Genomic DNA, 24,954 nt, shown 5'->3' on the forward strand with positions numbered 1-24,954 from the left:
GGAAGTGACAAGAATGGATAGGATCAGGAATGAGTTTATCAGAGGTACAGTGCATGTGAGATGTTTTGGAGAGAAGGTCAGGGAAGCCATATTGAGATGGTTCGGTCATGTACAGAGGAGGGATAGTGAATATATTGGTAGACGGTTGCTGGTATTGCAGCAGCCAGGCAGGAGCTCTCGAGGAAGACCAAAGAGAAGACCAAAGAGAAGATTTATGGACATAGTGAGAGACAATATGAAGGTAGTTGGTGTGAGAGAGGAGGATACAGAGAATAGGGTTAGATGGAGAAAGCTGATTCGCTGTGGCAACCCCTGAAGGGAAAAGCCAAAAAGAGAAGAAGAAAAAGAAGGGGTAAACATAATATGTGTAACTTAGCTTAATTAGCTTAATATAGCTTAATTGCATTTACTTGATGAGGACTAACTTTGCTTTATAAAGGCAATGCTTCCATATGGGAGAAGAAAGCTATTTTGATGACTCATCACCATCAATTTTTGTGGCCATTCTATATGCATATTTTAAAACGATCACAAAATGATGAATAAATAAATTTAAATGATCTAAAAATAAAACATAAAACTGTAACCTTTCGAGCAATATAATATTGTTAGCTTTTGGTAGAAACCTTTGCTGCACTTATTATATCAGCCATCTGTATCTATTTGGCATTATGTGTAAATATTATCATTCTCATATCCTCATTCTTTAATATGAAAGTGACACAAAAAATGTGTGACAGAAAGACCACGATAACCTAAACTTTTATTACATCAAGAGTAAAAGCACAAGCAGAGGGAGACAATTTGAAAACGAGTTTCTTCTCAGCTGCCTCATTGAGATTCAGTGTTTGCTCTTCTCAAAGCCTCCCACTCACTTCAGCATGACAAAAAACAGGCCATGCGGGAGACAGGAAGAGAGTAAAAGCAGAGACTTGGTGAGCAGCAGAAATGGTACCAGTCCACAGAATGCAGTACTCACTCCTCCACCATTCAGCCTGCCAATGTCTGTCTTGCAACTGCAAGCACAATGACACAGACATGCCTTCCTCCTTCACCCTTGAGTGTTACCATAGCAACTCTTTGTTGCTCAGTCTCCAAGCGGAGGACTATCGAAGCCAATCACCAAACAACCTATTTTACAGAACAATCACACATTAAAACTCACGCTCCAAAACATTGGTGATAAAAAGGCCTCTGTTTACACATGACAAAACATTTAAAATATTAGCTCTTTCAGTGTGTTTGCCTACTTGCAACAAATTAATGCTAAAAATCCACTGTGTATGGAAAACATAATTTAATTTATACTTCTAGTGATACTTTTAGCTAAGAATGCGTAGGACTACATGATAATCACGATATAATGGTACCTCTGCAAATGTACAACTACTGGCAAATAGTTATGATCCATCCATCCATCGTCTGCCGCTCATCCTGCGCTCAGGGTTGCGGGGGATGCTGAAGCCTATCCAGGCTGTCGCCAGTCAATCACGACCACATATATAAATATAAAACCATTCACTCACTCAGGGCAATTTTCCCAACTTTTTTCCTGTTAACCTGCTGCATGTTTTTGGACTGTGGGCGGAAACTGGAAGAAACCCATACAGACACGTGGAGAACATGCAAACTACTCCTGTTCAGAATTGAACGAGGGTCCTTCATCCTTCATGATTTTCCCATCCGTCGTGGGAAATTATTAGATGTTGGTTAAAACAGTTCATTACAGAAAAGAGATTATTATCTAGATTACCTTTATTACAATAGATGAATTGTAGTGCAAATATATTTTAAATTGAGGACAATTACAGTAACATAACACACGGATTGGTGTGGAAGACGCCATCATCTTCCTGCTGCACAGAGTATACACCCACCTTGAGGAGGCAGGAAGCATTGTGAGAGTCATGTTCTTTGACTTCTCCAGTGCTTTCAACACCATTCGACCTGCCCTGCTGAACAGGAAGCTCCTGGACATGCAGGTGGATGCTCCTCTCGCGACCTGGATCAACAACTACCTCACAGGTCGGCCCCAGTACGTGAGGCTGGGAAACATCACGTCGGACACCATTGTGAGCAGCACGGGGGCGCCACAGGGGACGGTCCTGTCTCCCTTCCTGTTCACGCTCTACACCTCAGACTTCAGGTTCTCCTCGCAGTCCTGCCACCTGCAGAAATTCTCTGATGACTCTGCCATCGTGGGCTGCATCAACGGAGGCCAGGAGGAGGAGTACAGGAGCGTGGTGGACAGGTTTGTGGAGTGGTGTGGACTGAACCACCTGCAGCTCAATGTGTCTAAGACAAAGAAGCTAGTGGTGGATTTCAGGAAACAAAGGACCCACCTGGATCCGGTCACCATCAGGGGTACAGAAGTGGACATTGTGGACACCTATAAATACCTGGGTGTCCACTTGGACAATAAACTGGACTGAACCTTTAACACCAATACCATCTTTAAGAAGGGTCAGAGCCGTCTGTTCTTCCTCAGGAGGCTCAGATCTTTCAACGTCTGCAGGACCACGCTGCAGATGTTTTACCACTTGGTGTTGTCCAGTGCCATCTTCTACGCTGTTGTGTGGTGGGGCAGCAGGCTCAAGACAGCTGACACCAACAGACTCAACAAGCTCATCAGGAGAGCTGGGTCTGTCCTGGGAGTGGAGCTGGAGTCTGTTGTGCAGGTTTCAGAGAGGAGGATGATGAGGAAGCTCCACGGCATCATGGACAACATCCATCACCCCCTGCATGCCACGTTGATGTCCTGTCGGAGCTCTTTCAGTCGTAGACTGATACCACCAAGGAGCTCCACTGAACGCCACAGGAGGTCTTTCCTACCTGAGGCTATCAGACTTTTTAATTCCTCTTCCCTCAGCCACAGGGAATCTTCAATCTTTGTAGTTACTGCTAACAGTTAAGACAATTCATATTTCATTGTATTTCTTATTCTTCCTCCTTTCTACTATTATCTATTACTGTTATGTTTTTTACGTGGAACTCTGGCACAACAATTTCCTTCGGGATTAATAAAGTTGTTCTCATCTCATCTCATCTCATCTCATCTCATCTCATCTCATCTCATCTCATCTCATCTCATCTCATCTCATCTCATCTCATCTCATCTCATCACAATCTCTTCTTCTTCTTCTCCATTGGGCTTTTCCCTTCAGGGGTCTCCACCATGAATCAACTTTCTCCATCTAACCCTATTCTCTGTATCCTCCTCTCTCACACCAACTAACTTCATATCCTCTCTCACTACGTCCAAAAATCTTCTCTTTGGTCTTCCTCCTGACCTCCTGCCTGGCAGCTCCAATTCCAGCATCCGTCTACCAATATATTCACTATAGTAACGTAACACATTCTATGAAGTCATAATCAATAAATCAATGTTCCTACTCAGTTTCGATAATATTTTCCAGGACTTAAACAGCTTTCTAGTATTTTCAGCTGCTACAGTATAACAGGCAAGTATAACTTGAAACAATAGACCAAGCCCTGGATGACTGTCATAGAATCACGCTTTATCTGGAAGTTTCTAGATTCGTCTCTCACCGATTCTTTGAAAAAAAGGGTCTTTGAAAGAATGAGGCCTGAAAAGTCACTAAATCTAGTGACAGTTGAATTGAAATACTAAGGGGAGGGGATATGCATATTTGATTGGCACATTCAGCTTGTGCCTGGTACATTGTGAGGTGGTGCCTGAACTGACATCTGTCTCCCAAGTCGCTTTATTACTGGGAATAACACCTGTTTACCTCCCCTTCCTGCCCTGCTTCTGACGCAACAGCACCCCCGTGCTTGGGTTTGGTGATCGGAACCTGCAGGGGCCTTCTCTACACTGGCACAGTTAATTTCTTCTCCTGCACTTGTCCATCCTGACACCTACAGCTCTACTCGAGATGCTTCTGCTGCTTCTGCTGCTGTCAAGGCTGTTTCATTTGCAAGACAGCCCTGAGAGGCATATAGCTATTGAATCTTGGGCCCTGACAGAAACAGAGGAATGCTTCTTAGTGGATGAACATCAAATGACAGCCTGTGTGTGGGAATGTGAGCAATAGCACATGTTCATCTATTGTCATCACTTCACTATCAGGACTAACCATCAGGGCCAGACCACTCTCCAGCCCTGGCACAGGCCACAAGATGCTGCAACTTGGGCTGACTGATGCCTTCATCAGTACAACCATGATCTCATCTCTGCGCCAGGGAGAGAAAATGTGTAGGCAGATCTCCCTCCTTGCAAAAACCTTGTCTATCCCTCAAAACCTCTTCATGTTGTCAGGCGATGAGGAATAATAACAGTTATTTATCCTTTATTAATTCCTTCTGGGTAAATTCGTTCTCTGCAATTAACATGGATGAACCATGAGCAGTAGGCTGCTGTCCACCAGCGCAGGGGAGCAATTAGGGCTTCAGTGTCTTGCTCAACAACTCCTCAATATACTAGGAGGAGCTGGGAATTGAACCAGAAATGTTTGGTTTCAAAGACGATTGCTCTACATCCTGCACCATGCCATACTTCTGCAACCTACAGTTCTGTTTAAGGAACTACAAGTTGAGTTTCAATAAGGGCAGTGTTTTGTCAAAGTTATAGCTCTCCTGAGGTATTGTTATGCTCAATGTCATGTAAGGTACAGCATGTGCTTGTGCAATAAGTGGGTGTGGTATAAGGAGGTTAAGGCAGAGAATGTTCTGTGCCTGAACAATGTGCTCGAGTCACTCTGTTCCCTCATTACACCAATGATGGGCCATCAAGGCCAGCAAGGCTCTCTCTGCAGGCCTAAGCGTACTCAAAAAAGTAAATGTCATTTTTTTTTCATAAATATGTAAATTCAATTATTTTCCATCGTCTATTCTCTCATATTATATCCACTTGGTTGCACTGTTTCCTATGACAACACAGGAAAAATATAATATAATAGAATATAATATACAAGATTATGGTAGAGCTTTTATCCAATCATATTTTCAGATAGCTTGCATTGTCTGGATGTATGAAATCTGTCTGAGGCCATCAGAATCAACAGAGCAAGCTAAGAACAGGCAATCAAATCTCAGCGACACCATAGCCAGCGAGAGGGTCACATGCTGCATATGAGAAGTATAGTGTCCAGTGATTGTTTAAGTTCTCATGAGAGCCTGAGAGGTGGCACTTTGAAAAATGTCTGAACTAATCACAGAAAAGTCTCCAGCTTCACACGGAGTCACGGAATACTGTTTTATCTTCCCGACTGAAATCAGAACTGACTATTATGTATGCCATGGCTGATTTTGAAGGGACAAGTCCAAGATTTTGGGAGAACTGGTCTGTTTGGTTGTGACTATCCCTGTGTCCACTGCTTTTGTTTAGTGGCCTTCTGTTTAGTGGCCATTCTCAGTATTAAAGTGTATTGAAACTTGTGCCAGAATACTGCACATTAGTGTCCATGTCCATAAAAAAGGATTTATCAATGGAACTGAAATGCACAGAAAAGCTATACAACAGAACCATTGAGGTCCTCTTGAGAACAGAAAGAAGGATGGATTTTATATTTAAAAAATGTGGGCACAGTGGAGAATATAAGTGTTGATACATGGGAGCATTTCATTTTAACTTTTATGTTTTTGTCTTTTTTTTTTAATTAGTATTATACCAATAGTAACAAAATAACATTACAAAAATATTAAAAATTAAAATACATTCTGATCATCTACAATTTATAATGTAAATAACATGCTATGTTGGTGTTACTCTCAAAAACAAATGCAAATAATCCTTTTACTTTAATTTTCAATGACTGTTTGTTTCATTAACATTTCGTTGTTGTCAATATGAAACCCAATTTCAGAGACTGTTTACTAATTTGCAGCAAATAAACTACCTGATTGTTTGACCGTCTGTGCAGCTGTGATACTTACCTGCCATGCTGAGTGCTTTAGACAGCAGGATCGAGCTGCACTTTGCTGAACATTGTTTACACAATATTTGTGTCATAAATATGCAACAGAAGCTGGAAAATTTAGACTGATGCCTGTGTGAATTGGATACAGTATGTCTAAATAATTGAATTTAGGGCAAAACAAAATTTATATCTCTATGGAACAATATAAACTCAGGAAACTACCTTTGGAATAATCAATATTAATTTGTTAAAACACAGCAAATCTGACTTACTGATATGTGAAGGTTGTCCAAGCAGCTCAAGTGAATGTAGCAGGCAATTATCTAAAACACAAAGCCAGTGGGAAGGCAACTGAACATCAAACTTTAGGCTCGAATGAAAGACAAAGCAGAAAAATTGGACTTTAATTTATGTGTCATGTAGGCACAGCTAATTTGACGATAGCTGAAAGTTGTTGCAACAGGTCTATTTTCAGCTTGATCATAGGCTATGTCAGAGTGGTTTCTAGATAGGTGACTGACTGTTAAACCAGCATATGATGGATAAACCTCAGAAAATCCCCTCTCCTTTTTGCAGGCTATGTGGACAACAAATGACCTCCAGCAAGCACTGGGGCCTTTTGCTGCCGATGGCCAATGAAATAAAAAAAAAAATGGAAATAATTCAAAAAAATAGACAGGCAACATTTAAAAAGGCTTCCAAATGTTAGATTTTTTATTCCTTCTCTTGCTGAAATAAGTATCCAAACATCAAAAGAGTAAAAGCGTCTGCAGCCATCTAACACGTAACTGAGACCCTCAGCATACCTATTTTTGTTTCTTCTATTTAGTGGCTATAGCAATCATTATTGCATATTGGACACAAAGTATTGCAGAGTACATACTTGCCATGATGACATTTTTATCACCAGCAACCACTTAGAAAAGTTCTATAAATGAAATCACATACTGTGAATCTTTGATTACTTATACCACTTATTACTAAGGGTAACAGGGTTTCTGAAGCAAAACCCATTGGATGAGAGATAAGGTTCATCCTAGACTTGCTGCCAGTAGATCACAGGACAACATATAGGCATACAACTAATTACTCTATTTTACACTTTTGGACAATGAACTAACTGCATTCTCTGATTGGCAATAAAACCAATTTCATAATTACCTTATCTTTTGGTGGGGCTTTAACAGCCAGTAACTTACAGTTACTGCTACTTTTATCCCAATTTACACGTAAAGATGTACCTCATTCATCTCTGGGAGAAAGGTAATCATCATAGTTATTTAAAAAAAAAATCATATAGTTGCGATGTGATGTTACTAAATCATTAGAAGGAGCAAAGCAGTGATCCATGTGGTATATATAGATGGGAACCTCTTCCTGTGTCTTACTGTTTTCTAACCATTCCAACTTGACAAAACCATTTTGACACATACAGGATGTGCCAAAAAAACTAGTTTTTGATGTGTGGGAGGAAGTTCAAGTTCTGGCTAATCAGAAAAAAGGAAAATAATGTTCATCTCACATTCTTGTAGAAACTGATTACTAAATGTCACAAGGTTTGTACAGATGTATCAAAAATATATAAAAAAAACGTTTTGGCTAATGCATAATACCATTTGGTTATTTTGAAGCCATTTTTGTCATTTTATTTAACCAATTTAACCTGCATCTGTGAGAACTGAATCCAGAGAATAATAAACCTCTTGGCGAAGTTTTATATAGGTAAGGCTCTGGCTGTGCATTTGTGCCATTTAGCCTTATAAAATTACAAAAATCTTATTTGCAGTCTAAAATGAGAAATTTCCGTGTGTGAAAAGCCTGACATCCTTGCATCTGCAATAAAACAATTAGACAATCAAAGGATAGTTAGTTGAGCATCACTAATTGCCTCACAGTAAAGTGGCAAACAGCCGTGTAACTGGCTTATCTTATAAATAACAGACTGGTTTAATCAAAGGCTTCATTTTCAAATACATACGTATAGCTTGGTCATATTTGCAATCCCAGTATGCACAGATGAAAAGAAACTATACCTCAGCTTGTGACCGTTACAAGATCTGTTTGTCATGAAATAAAATCACAATGACTTTTATTTTACTAGGTAAATCAATTGAGAACCCGTTCTCATTTACAATGGAAACCTGTGCCAACATCAACAAGGACAACTTCCAACAAACATTTACATAAATGGCAATGAATCAAGTTTACACAGATTTCTATCGGATATAAACAGTTTTTAAGTGCAGAGCAGAGATAAGCAGGGCTTTTGCCAGATATGATTTTATAAATAAATTGATACCAGTGAATCAGTAGGTGGGAAAGGAGTGATGGCTGGCTGACAACAGAGCACAGACTGCAGTCATCGCTGCTGGAGGATGAAGCATAATCAAAAATTGGAAGGACTGACATTTTAACCAGCAAGAGCTTTGCAGACTGGGTGAATTATGATTTATTATAGTATACGAAACCAACTGATGTTTCACTCTATGTGCACCTCTAAGGAAATGGAGCCATTAAGCCAGATACCCAAATAATGAAAGGTGTTTACAAACTGGATTTCTAAACTATCCAGCAGGGACATTTTCAGAGAGAACTCAGTCTGTGAAAAATTTCAATTGAGGATCATACCATTATTATACTTGTGCTTAAGATGGTTTGTGAAAGTGTATTGTTGAAATTAGTTTGTAAGGAAGGGAAAACTACAAGTCTTGCAGAGGTAGATGCTTCTAAAACCAGACCACATGGAGGTATGGATACTGATGCTCTTGATTGTCAGTGAGATGTTTGTACACCTATTTTTGAAGGACTTCTAATAAACAAGGTATGATGTGGATGGGTCCATAACAGTAGAAGTCGGGCTTGTTGCCCCTAAAGGGGTAACAGGAGCAGATTTGTAGTCCATGGGAAATTCACATTTGCAATGGCTGATTAAGCAGCAGAAACAGAGGGTGCTATAATATGGGCTGCATCTTCAGAAGGAAGGGCTCGAGGGTGTCCAATCAGATGAAAATGTATATGAATTTAGACTAAGTAGCGCCCGAAGAATAGCACGTCAGATTCCTGAAGTGCTATTCTCCCTCCTTTTAATTTTGAATTATTTTGATGTAATTTTGACCCAATATATGGGTTATATCTTGGAAACTTACGGCAATCAACTTCGTCACTTGTCCTATATTAGTGACCAAATTCCAATAAAATCTACCTTCGTTAGGCTAATCAATATAATTCTTACGTCTTTGATTGCCTTAGGTATCTTCAGAGAAAGTCACAAATATCATCTGGCAGCCCACCAACTGAGTATAACACTGAGAGCAGTCAATTGTGGTATCAATCAACACACATGATGTTACTGGGTAATTAAACCATTAGCTATGCTCTAACAGTAATGAGATAATGTCTATTCAAGAAAAATGTATGCACAACTCAATCTATTGAGGACATTCAGATTTCTCTCATGGAAAAGATGAAAATTCCACATGCACGCCTTTCTATTCTGCTTAACAGTGACAGCAGCCAGTGGGGAATTTAGATGGCTTTTTTCCATATCAAATACTTACACCTTGCACCTTGTCAAACAAAGGAAGAAGCTGATCTGATGCCATGATGAGTGAATCTAAAGTGTGATTGATTATAGACAGTCAGTGACGGCATACTAAAAGAGACAGCATGTTTATATTGTTTACACTTGCAAAAAAGGGAGTCGTTTTGTGGGTTTAAAAATATATAATTGTAAACAGTGACATTCCTGAGGTTCTATTTAATTTTTTGTGACAATACAATTGCAATCAAGTAAAAAAACACTTCAGAGAAAGCTGTTAGTATATGTATTTGTCCAGAATATTTCATGCAGTAATTCTTTTGCAGGGTGGCACAGTGGTTAGTGCTTCGGCCTGACCACTGTGGTTCAGTTCTGACAAGCGGACCTTTCTGTGTGGAGTTTGCATGTTCTCCCCATGAATGGTTGTCTGTTTGTACGTGTGGTCCTGCAATTGACTGGCGACCAGCCCAGGGTGTACCCTGCCTCTTGCCTGATGACAGCTAGATAGGCTCCAGTGAACCTGAGTGCAGGATAAGCGGCAGATGATGGGTGGGTTATTTTGCATAAAACTCTTGAACAATTCCAATCAAAATTCTCTGCCAGTTAAATGCTGTATTACTGTATTGCACAATCAAAACAGCAAATTGCAGTTAATCAACGCTGTATTGTTCATAGCCTTGTGCTTTAACTGATCAAATATATTTTTCAGGTGAACACTCAACCTAAATAATATCAATGTGGGATTCTAGTAATTATGCTACAAACAATTTAAATGTGATCCGTGCTGAATTTAAACAAAAAATTCTGAACAAGACAGAAAATGTTCTGTACTTTGAGTGCTCGGCAAGATCAAGCGAAGTGGGAATCCCAAAAAATAGGAAAGCAAAAGCAAAAAACAGACATATAAAACGCCAAATAATGCTGCGTAGAGTGAGTACATCTGTTTTTTAAATTCCAGACAGCAAAATCAGAAAGGGAGACTGATGTCATTCAGAGAATAATGAATATGGCTCTTTCAGTTCTTCTTTTTTTTTCCTTTAGGCGTTACATCACAGTAACTCTTATGTGCCAGTTGTGAGTAATGTATCTATGAATGAGATTCTTTTCAGCAAGCTTTATATATGAAAATAAAGGTCCTTTGGCTATTTCTTTATTATTACTCATTTCATATTGCGACCAATAAGACCTGACATATTCACCAAGTTAAGTCTATGAAATAGAAATGAGAGGAAATCAACCTAACCTTTCATGCAACAGGGTCACCGTTAGATTTGGAAAAAAACTATCAGCTCTTAAAACATACCGTTTACTGATTGTGTGTTTACTGATTATGTGTTTACAGGTGTAAAAGGAGAAAATATCAAGCATCACACAAAATGTAGCAATGCCTGAACCACAATGAATGGAATGTTTAAATTGATCTAAGAGAGAAGTGTCATAGAATACAGTCATTTGGCAGACGCTTTTATCAAGAGTGACTTACCGTGGAGATGCTGGGAATTGAACCCAGGACCTCATACGTGCATGCAAAGCATGCACTGAGTTACACATACTTGTCATGGCCTCATCTCGATGCAAAGAAGTTCTCATCACACCCAACCGTTCCGGTGCCCCTTACCATTCCTGCCTACACCTGCGAAAACATGATTAGGTGGAAAGGGCCCCAAATCTGAACTTAAGGGGGTTTCCATGCTCATTATGGATTGCCCATGACAAACACCATGTTTAAGCATGAGGGCGTCTATTTGTGCACATGGCACCCAATCTGTAGTTCACAATCAAGTTTGTAGTAATGTCATTAAATGTGTGGCTGCTTGTCTAGGACACTCAGGTGAAGACAAGTGCTGAGCAGTCAAATGATCCCCACCTGGTGGTGAATTGGCTCAAATCGCAGGGAACCGATCAGGTAATTCTATTTTTAAAAATGAGATTTTTGGACAAAAGATAGGAACTAATTTGACCCCATCTGACTTAATCAAATAAATAAAATTGGAAATATTAATAACGATACAATAGCAAAGGTGCAGTTGGTGGGCAATTGGAAGAGCAGGAGTGGCTGACATTTTAAATAGCCATGAAATGAAATAAGACCCAAAAAGCAAAATATCCGAACATAACTTATCATGATTGTTGAAATCTTTCTCTGAGAGCAGTGAAAAGAAAGATTCAGTGTCATTTTGTCTTAATCTTTTTTGAGGGTTTACTTTTTCCAAAAAATGAAAGGATCAAAGAACCTTTATCTGTTTGGTAATTTGCATGACTGCAAAAGTAAAGCCGTCTTGCATATGAGCCTCTTGGTAAAACTATCTCCAGCAAGCTGGCTTTTCATTAATCGGATCACTTTTCTACATCTATGTCTTGAGACCTTTTGCTTTGTTAACATATTCACCCCTATAAACACATCAGCTGTCTTTGGCACGTCTTCGTTCAGAATAGTACAAATGGTTGACTTAGCCATGCCTTACTGCTTTACGAGATCAGCAAGATGAACATCACTAATGTTTAGCTATTTTCTTCTTCAAATAGACTGTAATTCTTAACACAATACACTGAGGCAAAGACTGGTGCACCCCAAGGGCAAAACACCAAGGCATAAGATTGAAAATCTTGTGTATTCTGTCACCTGCACTGAGGATTACTTCTATATTGGGGAGACAAAACAGCCTCTACCCAAACGGATGGCCCAACACAGGAGAGCCACCACTTCAGGGCACAACTCTACGGTCCACCTACACCTGAGGGATAAGTGCCATTCCTTCGAAGACAGCAGTGTCTGCATTCTGGCCAGAGGAGACAGATTGTTCAAGAAAACATCAAAACGGAAAAACAGTGTCTGAACAGAGGAAGGGAAGGGGCCTCAGCCACAAACTTTCACTCACATACGCCTTACTGGGATCAATACCAAGACAGATAAAAACATATGGACCAGGCCCATCTGCACCCTCCAAAATACCCATATGGATCTACCACCAGAAGCAATCCCCAGTAACATCCACCTGAGCCTCAGTCCATGTGATCCAACGGGTTTCACTCCTTTTTTTTCACATTCAGAGAAGTTTGGTTTCACCTTTTAAGATTCTAATCCAGGTAAATCCCCAAAAGTTGTACCTTTGTTCCCATCTAGCAACAATACCATTCGCGTAAAAACCCACTCCAACCTAGTTTCAACTCCTCCATTTGCATAACAAGCCATCGTAACCTAGAAACGCTCCCAACCTGGCAGTTATATTCAGAAACTCCCTACAGGCCATTAGAATTGAAGAAGCCTCTCGGACGAGGGGTGAAACATCTTCAAGTGAAGAAAATAAAGTCCAGTTGCCATGAAGATTTTGACAAGATTTCACCTTGATCTTGATGAATGAGAACCTCCAAAGACATTATGTTATTTTCATTAAGACCACCATACAGGGGAAGACCATTACCTGAAGTGTACCTGAGGCACTGTATTTGGTTACTAAATTTCTAAAGAGAAACTGTAAGCACACAAAGATTACGTTCATATTGTGACATTTTTCAGCTCAAATGTCTTGCCTTTTGAGCTGCTGTAGATGCTTACATTTCCAAATGTCGTAACCTTAAGAAATTTAAAGAAACTAATCAATGTCCTCAGTATCACTGCTTCAATCATATTTATGTGAGATGGGCCACGATTCATGTCACACATACTGTAGTTAAGACACCCTTATCCAGGTGGTAGACAACATAAAAAAAATAAAATAAAATGCTGAACACATTTCCAAATATATTTAATGGTAATTTCAGCTGAGAAAGGAGCAGAGATCTCCACTTAATACCACTTGCTGGTGAGTTGGATCAGGTAGAAGGTAAACAAGCTGGACAGACCTGGTAAACTCAACCACTGGGGGGAACTAGGAACTCTTGATGGAGGACCTGGTCTACCAGGACTTCAACTCCCGGGGATTTGGAAAACTGAGTGATTTGTGTTCAAAGGCCTCCAAGACAAGACAAGACAAGACAAGACAAGACAAGACAAGACAAGACAAGACAAGACAAGACAAGATAAGATAAGATAAGATAAGATAAGATAAGATAAGATAAGATAAGATAAGATAAGATAAGATAAGATAAACTTTATTGATCCACATAGGGGAAATTCCTTTGTCACAGCAGCGTAACAGTTATAATGTCAAAATAAATATGAATATAAATAGAGAGACAGACGACAGAAGATAACAAGACATCAACAAATAAATAGAGAGCAGGGAGAACAACAACATGAACAACATCAGGGATAAGAATGGACAACATAAAGGAACAATAAGGGTGAAAAATCGCCAACCAGAACAAAGCGGCAATAGAAATAGGGGGACAATAGCAATGACAAGACTAAAGTAAATAAACAAAAACAGGCAGGATAAGTGTGGGCTGGGACCAACAAGGATAAGAAAGACAGCAGAGTTAGGGCATGGCATGTGAATGGGTGAGGCAATGAATGGGGTAAGGTAGTGAGGTTGTGGAAGAAGAACAGATGCACTCAGGCCGGTCAGAGTTGTGTGCCATCCGGATAGCTCCCAGTTTGTCCTTCACCCTTCCTGCTGCCACCAATTGAGGAAGGTCCAGGTTCAATGAGGAAGCAGTGGTGGTTAAAGTCATTGATGCTAGTCTTGGCAGAAACCTGAAAGCCTTTCGGTGAACCCCAGCAGACAAAGACACTATGAACAGATTCTAGCAGGACTGCAGCCTTTGCAGTCAAAGAAGCAAAAACCCAGCCATGGGGGGAGTTTGGAGAGCTGAAAAGAAGTTCAAGGTGTGTGTGGGACAGCTCTGAGACACTTGTCTTTGTAGTGGTGATGGACAGGCCGACCCAAAAGGTTAGACAGGACTCCTTATGGATCGCGCATCTAAAACAACTTCCCTTTCACAGTGCCTTGATTTAGCACTGAGGAACATGTGTATTTTGAGGAATATTTGGGTTGAGCCAGTGTTCCTTCATGTTGAAAGGAGCCAGTTGAAGTGGTTTGGATGTTACCATCACCCAACACAATCAGCTATTTTGTATCACATGCTCAGTGTGACTGTTCTTTACAATTCAGTGGAAACTGGAAAATATCCAATATTGCATAAAAACTTCATCCCTAACCTCTACACCGCATTCAACTAAAGTACAGAAGTTTGGGGACAATACCTGATATGGAACCCGATGCCACATCCTTCATTCAAAACAACAATGGGGAGCTCTTGAAAACCAAATGCAGTTGATTTCTTAGCCTTCCAAATGAACATCTAAAATTACAATTTATCTTGCAATATCTTGAGTCAGTCACTTGATAAATGCAGACGGTCCCATCAGGAAGGGCATCCAGCATAAAACTTGCCAACACCAAATATGCAAATTGACCCTACAAATTTCATGCCAGGTCGGTAGAGACCCAGGTTAACAACGACCACGGTCAAAGAAGGAGTGGAGGAAAGCCGGTTTGGGAGCAGAGAAGAGGAAAGGCAAGAGTCTGGGACTGAGAATAGGGACTTTGAATATTGAGACAATAACAGGAGAAGCTAGAGAGTTGGTCGACATGATGCGGAGAAGAAGGTGGATATTCTGTGTGTCCAGGAGACCACGTGGAAAGGTAGTCAGGCTAGAAGCTTAAGAGCAGGTTGAGAGCAGAGAGCAGAGAAATGGAAGAGGAGTTGGGAGGACTTTCAGATAGACTTATGAGTCTAAAACTGGAAATTGAAGGTGTGATGCTCAATGATGTTTGTGGCTATGCCCCACAGGTGGGATGTTAGTAAGAGAACGAGAATTTCTGGAGTGAGTTAAATGAAGTGATGCAGAATATCCTCAGAGGAGAGAGAGTGGTATTTGATGCAGACTTCATAGGCCTGTTGGTTTGGGCAATAGAGTTGATGAAGAAATGATGGGCAGGTTTGGCATCCAGGATAGGAACACAGAGGGACAGATGGTGGTGGACTCTGTGAAAAGGATGGAGATGGCTGTTGTGAGTAGAAAAGGCCAGAACACAAAGTAACTTAGAAGAGTGGTGGTAGGAGCACACAGATAGACTATATCTTGTATAGACAATACACACACACACACACACACACACACACACACACACACACACACATATGACAGCCACATAAAGAAATGAACAAACCATGTAAAGAAATCTGGAAATATCCCTGGAGACACAAGTAAGTCACAATTGATTGAAATGTCATCTTCCTCCAACAAAAAGCCAAATAGTAGTTACTGAATAATGTGGAAAACCTCTACTCCTGACATTTTGAACAGCAAAACAATAAAATAACCTTTTGAATATAATAATAAATATGTGATTTGCCCATGATGAAAACCTCATTTAACTTGAAATTACTTTAAAAAACAGTAACAAAAATAAGTGATATCTAAATAAAGGCAGAGAAACCCCTTTCCTTAAAATGCATTTCTTAAAGATATTTGTTGAAATTGAAATGGAAAGCTAGTCTGGATTAGCTGACTGAAGCAAGTGCTGGGGAACATGTTTGTCTAATTGCTATAACAAAGATATTTTAATCGCTGTTATTATTAATTATTAATAATAATTATTTGTATTATTATTATTATCATTATTACTATGAGCACCACGTGTGCTTTGAAAGCCTCATCATAAATAATTTCCATTTGACTTTTTCGCTAGATGGGAGCTTCGTGAAATGTGAATATCTACATAACAACGCCATTGGCACTATAAATGTTGGTGTTTGATTATTATTATTGTAGTAGTATTAGTAGTTTTAATTTTTGTCAAAAGACATCGTTGTCATTTGCATCTAGGTTTACACCAATGTCATGAGGAAAGTACAGAACATAAATGTTTGTGTGAAAGTCCTAGCTTACAGAGCAAAGCTTTTAAGAGGATATTACTTGCGGCATTACATAACTGACAGCTGATTTCCCTATGGTCTTGCCATCCTGATATGAATTAAAATTTTATCTCTATTTTACAACTTTATCTTTAGACTTGGCTAATGATTTCATTGTGAATTTCCCAAAACATATCATCATTGTATTACATTTAAGTGTCCAATTCTGTCTCCTCTCCAAAAGTTAAAATTTATCATCTCCCCTCTGGAATGTGGATGAAATCCCAGGCCGCTGATAGGAAGGTTTCTGTGCAGTGTACTCACAATAAAGCATACTATTGCAGGTGACAGAAAGGTGAGTTACAACATGTAATGATTAAATTAAAGAAAGAAAGAAAGCATTCACAGAACATGCACACAGAAAAGGAGGACTCAGAACATGTGGGAGGACAAAATCAATTTCCTGAGGCAACATGGAACAAGAGACACCTTGGAAAACATCTTTCTATAAAATAGAGCGTTAAATAACTCTGTTTATCTACCAAGGCCATAAATTTTCCTCTCAGGGCTTGCATGGCCCTTTGAAAGTTTAATTATTACCTGTACTCTCCGCCCTCTGTCAATACCACAATACTATGTGATTGGGACTGACCCCCGTCCTCAGACCACATTCAATCAATATGTTGGACGCTGTTAGTTGAGATGAGTGGTCAAATCATAAACCCTAACCCTAACCCAATAGCAAAGTGAGCCTGTCTCCTTCAGTAATCACTTGCATAATTACTAAAATTAACTTAGAGATAGAAAAAATGATTTGTGTTCCACAATCTGGATCAGATATGTTTATGCTAAAAGTAAAGATGGATTGATTTGGATTTTTAGATGCATTGTAATATTCATGAATTCATTATCTATGCCACTCATGCTGCAGTCAGGGTTGCAGGGGACTGGAGCCTTTCCCAGCTGTTCATGGTCGAAAGGCAGAGTACACCCTGTACTAGTGGCCGGTCAGTCACACGGCCCCGTTCAGAGACATCCAACCATTCACTCTCTCATTCACACCTCTGGGCTATTTGGAGTCTTCAGTTAACCTACTGCATAATTGTGGGAGGAAACGTGAAAACCTAGAGGAAACCCACAAAGAGATCGGGAGAACATGCCAACTTCCTAAAGAGAGGGCCCCTGTCAGGATCAAACCAGGTATCTTATTGCTGTGAAGTGGGAGTGCTACCCGCTGCATCATTGTCCGTCCCATTTTCTAATATTGTATTTTTTTCTGAAAAAAAAAAAAAAAAACAAAACAAAAAAAACTTGTAAGGCGTACACATTTGATGTCAATTTAACGAATTTGAGCTTAGACTCCCTTAAAACAGTATGTGGTTACGGTTCTCAAGGACAGTATAATCATCAATAGGATGATAGCCCTTGTCCACGACTGGATGAGGCCCAGTGGCCAAGAAATAATATCATATGATGGAAAACAGAGCGAATAAGCCCGTTGTTCTTACTCACTCTTCACAGTGAAGAGGCACACAGTGCCTCTAACCAACTGCTCGCCCTGTGCCTGGTACACATGCTGGCACACAGCAGGAATTATACCATCCCAGTAGGACTTAGAGCACAGCTCAAGCATTGATAAGGGGTATGTTATAGGTTTGTTTGTAGGGTACTCTTACATATTTTCACTAGAAGATGATGAACTGTTTTCGTACCAGTTTCATATTCGACGGTTTGAAGAGCTATAGAGATTAAGTGTAACCTGATTGATGACAATGAATGGATGCAGAACTAAAGAGCCATTTGCAAAACAAACACGTAGATATCCACACTTGCCTGGAGTACCGTTATTGAAAACCACAAAGAGCAGAACCGCACCATTTAAGAATGTAAACATTTATGACCTTCGCAGTCTGCTAAAAACCGTAAGGCCTGCGACAAAAAATGGCAATCGATAACATTAAGTGTTTGGTACTAAAAGCATGAACCGCCGCGAACGGTGGGTGAGAGTATACACTGACCCACAGAAGCAATCTGCAATCTGGTGAACTGAATAATGCACGTTATAGAGCAAAACAAAATACTGTGTTTCGAAAACGCTCTCCGCCCCATTTTACCACTGATGATGAGGACAAACCCCCAAGCTGGGCAGATCAGCATCTTCATCGCCGCCCGCCGTAGCGAAACCTATCGCACATCAACCGACAACACGCTCCCTTGTAACGATTGATATCGTTTGTCTTACCTGAAAAACCCGCAGTCCAATTTCGCTCCTTTCGAGAAGAGAGAGAGATAGTGGTAGTCGGGCATCCCTCAGTGTGTTTTGCCGACAGAGAGCGTATCGCGCTTGACAGCAGCGCCCCGGAACGAGGATAAATGAAAACCACACACTGCAGTTGTCTGGTGGGTAAACGCCGGCTTCCTCGCCGCCCCTCCCCAGCAGCATCACGCACGGCGAACATCACATTCCGTAACACACGCTGCAAACAATACTAGCAGGCTGCAGCCACATCATCATCATCATCATCATCATCATTATTATTATTATTAGTATAGTTGTTGTTACTATTGTTATTCTTATTATTATTGTTTTGTTATTTTTTATATTATTATTATTATGTCAAAAAAAGGAAGATAAATATGAATATAAATATAAATTGAAAGGCAGAAGACAGAAGATAGCAAGACATCCACTAATAAATAGACAGCAGGCAACAACAAAGACAGCAACAAACAACTGGGATAATAATGTGCAACAGCAAGGAACAGTAAGGTTGAAAAATAAATAACCAGAACTAAACAACAATATAAACAGAGTGACATAAAATAAATAGCAATGAATTAAATGAATAAACAAAAATAACAAGGTATGTGCGGGCTGGGACAATCAAGGTCAAGAGATAGCATACTTAGAGCATTACATGTGTATGGGAAATTCTTCTTCTTCTTCTTCTTCTTCTTCTTCTTATCATTATTATTATTATTATTATTATTATCATTATTATTATTATTATTATTGTTATTATTATCATTAAGATCAGATAAATTGTCTTGATCCCCGCAGTGGAAATTCCTTGGTCACAGCAGCATAACAGGAATTATGTCAAAAAAGGAAGATAAATATGAATATAAATATAAATAGAAAGGCAGAAGACACAAGATAGCAAGACATCCACTAATGAATAGACAGCAGGCAACAACAACAAAAGCAACAACATTTGAGATAATAATAGGCAACATCAAGGAACAGTAAGGTTGAAAAATACATAACCAGAACTAAACAACAATATAAATAGAGTGATGTAAAATAAATAGCATTGAATAAAATGAATAAACAAAAATAACAGGATGTGCGTGGGATGGGACGAATAAGGACAAGAGAGACAGCATAGTTAGCATGACATGTGTATGGGAAATTATTATTATTATTATTATTATTATTATTATTATTATTATTATTATTATTATTATGAGTAGGAGTAGGAGTAGAGGTACAAGTAGTAGAAGTAGTATTCATTCATTCATTATCTATCGGGGCCGATGGATCCTATCGCAGTTGTCATTGTATATATGCAGAAATATATTGTATTACATATAGATAGAGATATAGATAGGTATATAGTATAATTGCCAGTTACCTGTAAAGATATATATTTCATACAGTTTGAAGTTAATGCTGATAATATATGATAAAAAAGGTGGCATTGTGCAGTACTTTTCAGTGGGTCTCAATGCAAAACAATGGTCTAACAGAAAACCTGGTGGATTAAAACATCTATTTATCTATACACTTTTGAGAGTATTTTATCATTTGCAGAATTGATTATGATGAAATTATTAGAGGCAAAAGCAAGCTTCATATTTAAAGTTTAGGGCCTTTTACTTCTAAGGATGACCAAGAGTACTGTAGCTTTAGTTGGAAAACAAATTGGGATATCAAAATAAGTTTACATTGTATATTTGGGTTTAAAAAACAACAAGTGGTTTGCCAAATGTACAAAAGTAATGAAAAAAATAATAAATAATCGATCCAATCAGTTTGTTTGTTACTATATTACCTACTCACCATTGCACCATTGATTAAATGCAAGTTGAAGTACAAATGAATAGATGTATGTATGCATGTGTGTATGTATGTATCCGTTTATCTATGTATATATGTCATTATAAATAGATAGATAGATAGATAGATAGATAGATAGATAGATAGATAGATAGATAGATAGATAGATAGATAGATAGATAGATAGATTTATGCAATCTATACAATCCCGATAGGCTCGTCTGAGAATAAACTGAAAATTCAAATAGATTGCTGTGCATCCTCAAAACACGGGTAAAAAATTAGCTCACACTATTTGTAATGTATTTAGAACATAGTTGAGACTTAACTGGGTTGGATATGGACAACATAATGTGAAGAAATAAGATTCCCAATAAAAAATGTTTCTGCTTTCATCCTTTGTAATGTATAGTAATCTCTAATTTTAGCCACCTGAGGCAGTATAATATAGCAACAGACAGACATTTATTCTGCTCCTGACGTGGGATATACGCTGGCTTGCAAAAGTATTCGTACCTCATGAAGTATTCAACACTACCACCATAAGCATTAATGTTGTTTCCAATGTTTGTTGGAATTTGATGTGAAAGACTAACACAAGGTGGCACACAATTATGACATAGGGAAATTATACATTATCATTTTTCTTTTTACAAAAGATAAATGAAAAGTGTGATGTGCAAAAGTACTGGGCCCCCCTGAGTCAATACTTTCTAGAACCTTCTTGTTCCGCAATTACCGCTGCAAATCTTGGGATATGTCTCTACCCGCTTTGCACATGTATAAACTGAAATTTTTGCCCATTTTTCTTTGCAAAGCAGCTCAAGCTCAGCCAAATTTGATGGACAGCATTTGTGAATGACTGTTTTCAGATCTTGCCAGAGAATCTGGATTAGGTCTGCACTTTGACTCAGCCATTCTAACACATGAATATTATTTGAATATATTCTAACGCATGAATATTGTAGCCAGGACTACAATATTCCATTGTAGCCCTGGCTTTCTCCTGGTTGAAGGTGAACTTCCACCTTAGTCTTAAATCTTTTGCAGCCTCCAACCGGTTTTCTTCCAAGAGTGCCCCCAACTTCCTATCAACTCTGACCATCTTCCCTGTCCCTGCTGAAGAGAAACGCCCCCATGATGATGCCACCACTGATTTGGGGATGGTGCACAGAGTGAACACCATGTTGGTTGGTTTTTCCACCATGCATAGCGTATTGCATTTAGGGCAGAAAGCTCAATTTCTTCTTCCTTTGCTGTGTCCCCCACATGGTTTCCGGCAAACTGCGAAAAGGACTTCCGATGGTTTTCCTTCAACAATGGCTTTCTTCTTGCTACTCAGGTGAACTCCATTTAGTCATTAGGTTAACATTCAAATATTCAGCAGTAATCTGGAAACTTCTGAGGTTTGTTACACTCAGAGAAACAGGGGCTGAATACTTTTGCAGCTCTTTGACAGCATTTTTAAGTTTTTTTATTTATAAAAAAAATTAAATCATGGATTTTTTTTGTTCTTTACAATTGTGTGGTGCTTTGCCAAGAAATGCCAATAAAATATAGTTACATTTGTGGTCGTAATGTTACAAAATGTGTTCACTGGTAGATTGCTTTGGCAAGCTACTGTGTTTGTGCCACAGGCTTTATCAACATTTCAATACAATCTTTGTTGCACTTTGTCCACAGAGAAGTGAATTACAGTGAATTACAGTAAATCACAAACTAATACAAACATCAAGCATTTTAGGCATTATCCCTAAATCTATTTTGAAATCACAAAATTGTACAGTATTTAAAATAGCAACCAATGAACAAGTATATGCACACATTCTTTACAGTATTTGGAAATTGTACAACATGGGAAATATCAGACAAAAATATAAGAGTCACATCAGCAGTATCCTGACTTGTAGGATTATTAGGCTTTTTTGAAACATTGCTAAAACTTTAAGGTAGGTTTTGAGGTTGAAATAAGTAAAATAGGAGTGGAATTTACTGATTGATCTGCTTATATTTCAATGCTTTGATCATTTGATATTTGCTTATAAGGTCCAGATAACCATGAAGTTGCTTCTAACAGGAATCTTTGTGATCCTATACGTGGAAAGCAGTGCTAATTGGACAAGTGTGTTTAACTTTCTGGTCGAAGCTCCTCAAGGTAACTGGTTACATCGCAGTGTAAGAATAATATCAATGTTATAATAATCTATCATGTAATAATGGTATGGTGTTCATTGTTCCATCAAGTTATGAAGTTAAATAATAAGTTTTTACTTAACACGTCAGTCATTTCTCCAAAGCCATGATTATTTTTCCATCAAGGTGCTGGCAATATGTAGCGGGCATGTCAGGACAAGAGGGAGGTCCACTTTCCGAAGTCTGATAAGTACCGTACCTTCATGCAAAAAGGAAAACTATGATGCTGCCAATAGAGGACCAGAAGGCAAATGGGCTGCCAGGAAATGGGCTATGTTGTGTGGAAGCAATGCATATTACCAAAATGATACAGGTATCCAAATTTACATAACATTCTCATCTCACCAAATAAATAAAGCCGCAATAAGCATTCTGTAAGTCTGTATGTGAAAAAAGCATTATCGAGAAAATGGTAAAATCCAAATAATTTGCTGTTGAAATTGTCAGCTACGATTCTCTCCTCAGGCAAATTTCTTTGTACTTACAAGAATCTTTCTCAAACAAAACTGAAACCAATTTTGCAGTGACAGTTGTTCAAGCCTAATATTCACCACTTAGAATATGTCTACAGAGGTTCTCAGTCAACCAGGTCAAGTCTTGTCATGGCAACTGGACTTGATTTCTTCTCTCGATGGCATTTCACATCTCATTTGAGAAGCTTCTACAGTTCCACTGGGCCATTAGAAGTTTTGATATGTGTAGATTTAGTTAGCAGAGCATTTGGAAATCATCATTCATGGCTATTAAAAAATTTTTTTGCAAATGACTTTGTTTGCTGTAACTAATATTAAACAAGTTGTAAATATACAGTATATTCTCAGCCTCGGCCATACTTGTTAGCACTGCAAAGACATGGTTTTGACATATCTACTAAATGCCTTATCTTATTCTTGATGACATTCATTCACCTGCACGTCTGCAGTGATACCAGAGAGTGGTGGCAAGGAAATTCAGGACGTGGATTCGAGGACACTGAAGCTGATCAGAGGGCAAACAGACATGGACGGGAAGGGAATGATCCAAATGTCTTCAAGCCCCCTGGTCTTCCTGACAAATACTGAGGATGATAAAACAACTGCTTCAAAATATATATTAAAAAAGCTTTTGCAACCCAACTACAGCAAAATGTCACTATCTGCGTTTCTTTTTTTCATGATAGATAAGATAAATGTTATTGATCCCCACAGTGGGGATTCCTTTGTCACATCAGTGTAACAGCTATAGTCTCATCACATTAAAAAGAAAAATAAATATGAATATAAATATAAATAGACAGAAAGAAGATAAAAGGTAGCAAGACCGTGCTTGGGGGGATGGGATGGTGTGGTGGAGAAGGTGACTGTCCGTGATTGCGTTTGTGTTCGGGTTTAAGGAGATGGGAAGACGGGGTGAGGAGGGGCTGTCCTTGGAAGCTTTGTAAAGGTAATTTTATTATGGTTTTGGAATCTTAATAAACCAATCCGTGTTCTGCTGGTTGCAGTCCATCGCTGGGGATTGGTCCTGCTAACCTTATGGAATTCCCAAGCACAGCAATAGGGAGAGAGAAACAACATTCATACACAGAATGTAAAGTACTGTAAAGTTGGTCATAGAGCAGCTTTCCAAATCAACCAATGCTCTCTGTCTGAGTTTTTATTCTTGCACTAGATTTTAAACCCTGCAATTTCCTGAGGTGAAATTTCCTGCCTATACCCTGCTGCACTAAGGTAAGTGATGATGGGAACCCAAGTAAACCCAGGGTGTGTGTTGAAAGGACAGTGTCACAGAACTTGTTTGATCATGCTGTTTCACAAGCTGAGAATAAGTGTAATGGTCTCACAGGAAGTAGAATGTACAGTGGGGCAAATAAGTATTTAGTCAGCCACCAATTGTGCAAGTTGTCCCACTTAAAAAGCTGATAGAGACCTGTAATTTTCATCATAGGTACACTAAACTATGAGAGACAGAGTGCGGAAAAAAATCCAGAAAATCACATTATCTGATCTTTAAAGAATTTATTAGCAAATTTATTTGCAAATATCTTAGACATTTTCAAATTATTACGTTTTTTCTGTACTTAGCATCATGCTGAGAGTTCCTCATAGCCTATTAAATAGTGTCAAAGCCTTGTTGGGGACACCTGCTCACGTTTTATCCTCAATTGGATTGTGTACAATGACTAATGTGTATCCCCATGGTGGCGAAACTTCGATAAATCATTAAACACTATGTCTTGTTTACACATCCAGAGTGGCTTTTCCCGAAGTTGATAAGTGTGCTGGTAATATTCCTGTAGGCACTCTTTTTCAATGAAATCTGTAATTTCCCTGGTCACCTCTGTGACTTACACCATAGGCCAAATTGGATGTTTACCATGCTGCAAGAGTTCAGACACATATATCATATTCAAATATCATTTCAAATCATTCTTCATTCATTCAGGCATTCATTCATTCAATTATTCATTCATTCGTGCAAATAACTTCCTGAAGAAAGAGCCC

General features: G+C 38.9%; 1 protein-coding gene across 4 annotated transcripts in view; it reads right to left on the minus strand.

Moving 5' to 3' along the window:
* apba2b (amyloid beta (A4) precursor protein-binding, family A, member 2b) overlaps window positions 1–18,581 on the minus strand; it is a 53,774-nt gene extending 35,193 nt beyond the window's left edge. For 3 of the 4 annotated variants that reach the window (XM_086174736.1, XM_086174735.1, XM_086174732.1), the window contains exon 1: window positions 18,464–18,581. The gene's annotated coding sequence lies outside the window, so the exon portion shown is untranslated. Of the gene's footprint in view, window positions 1–10,900; window positions 11,021–18,463 lie in introns of those variants that run through there. The other variant, XM_086174733.1, reaches the window with a different exon arrangement.
* Between the last annotated feature and the right edge of the window lie 6,373 nt (window positions 18,582–24,954).

Source organism: Fistularia commersonii, chromosome 27 (genome assembly GCF_037954325.1).
Source record: "Fistularia commersonii isolate RoL2024-O1a breed Wild chromosome 27, RoL_Fcom_v1.0, whole genome shotgun sequence".
Taxonomy (NCBI): Eukaryota; Metazoa; Chordata; class Actinopteri; order Syngnathiformes; family Fistulariidae; genus Fistularia; species Fistularia commersonii.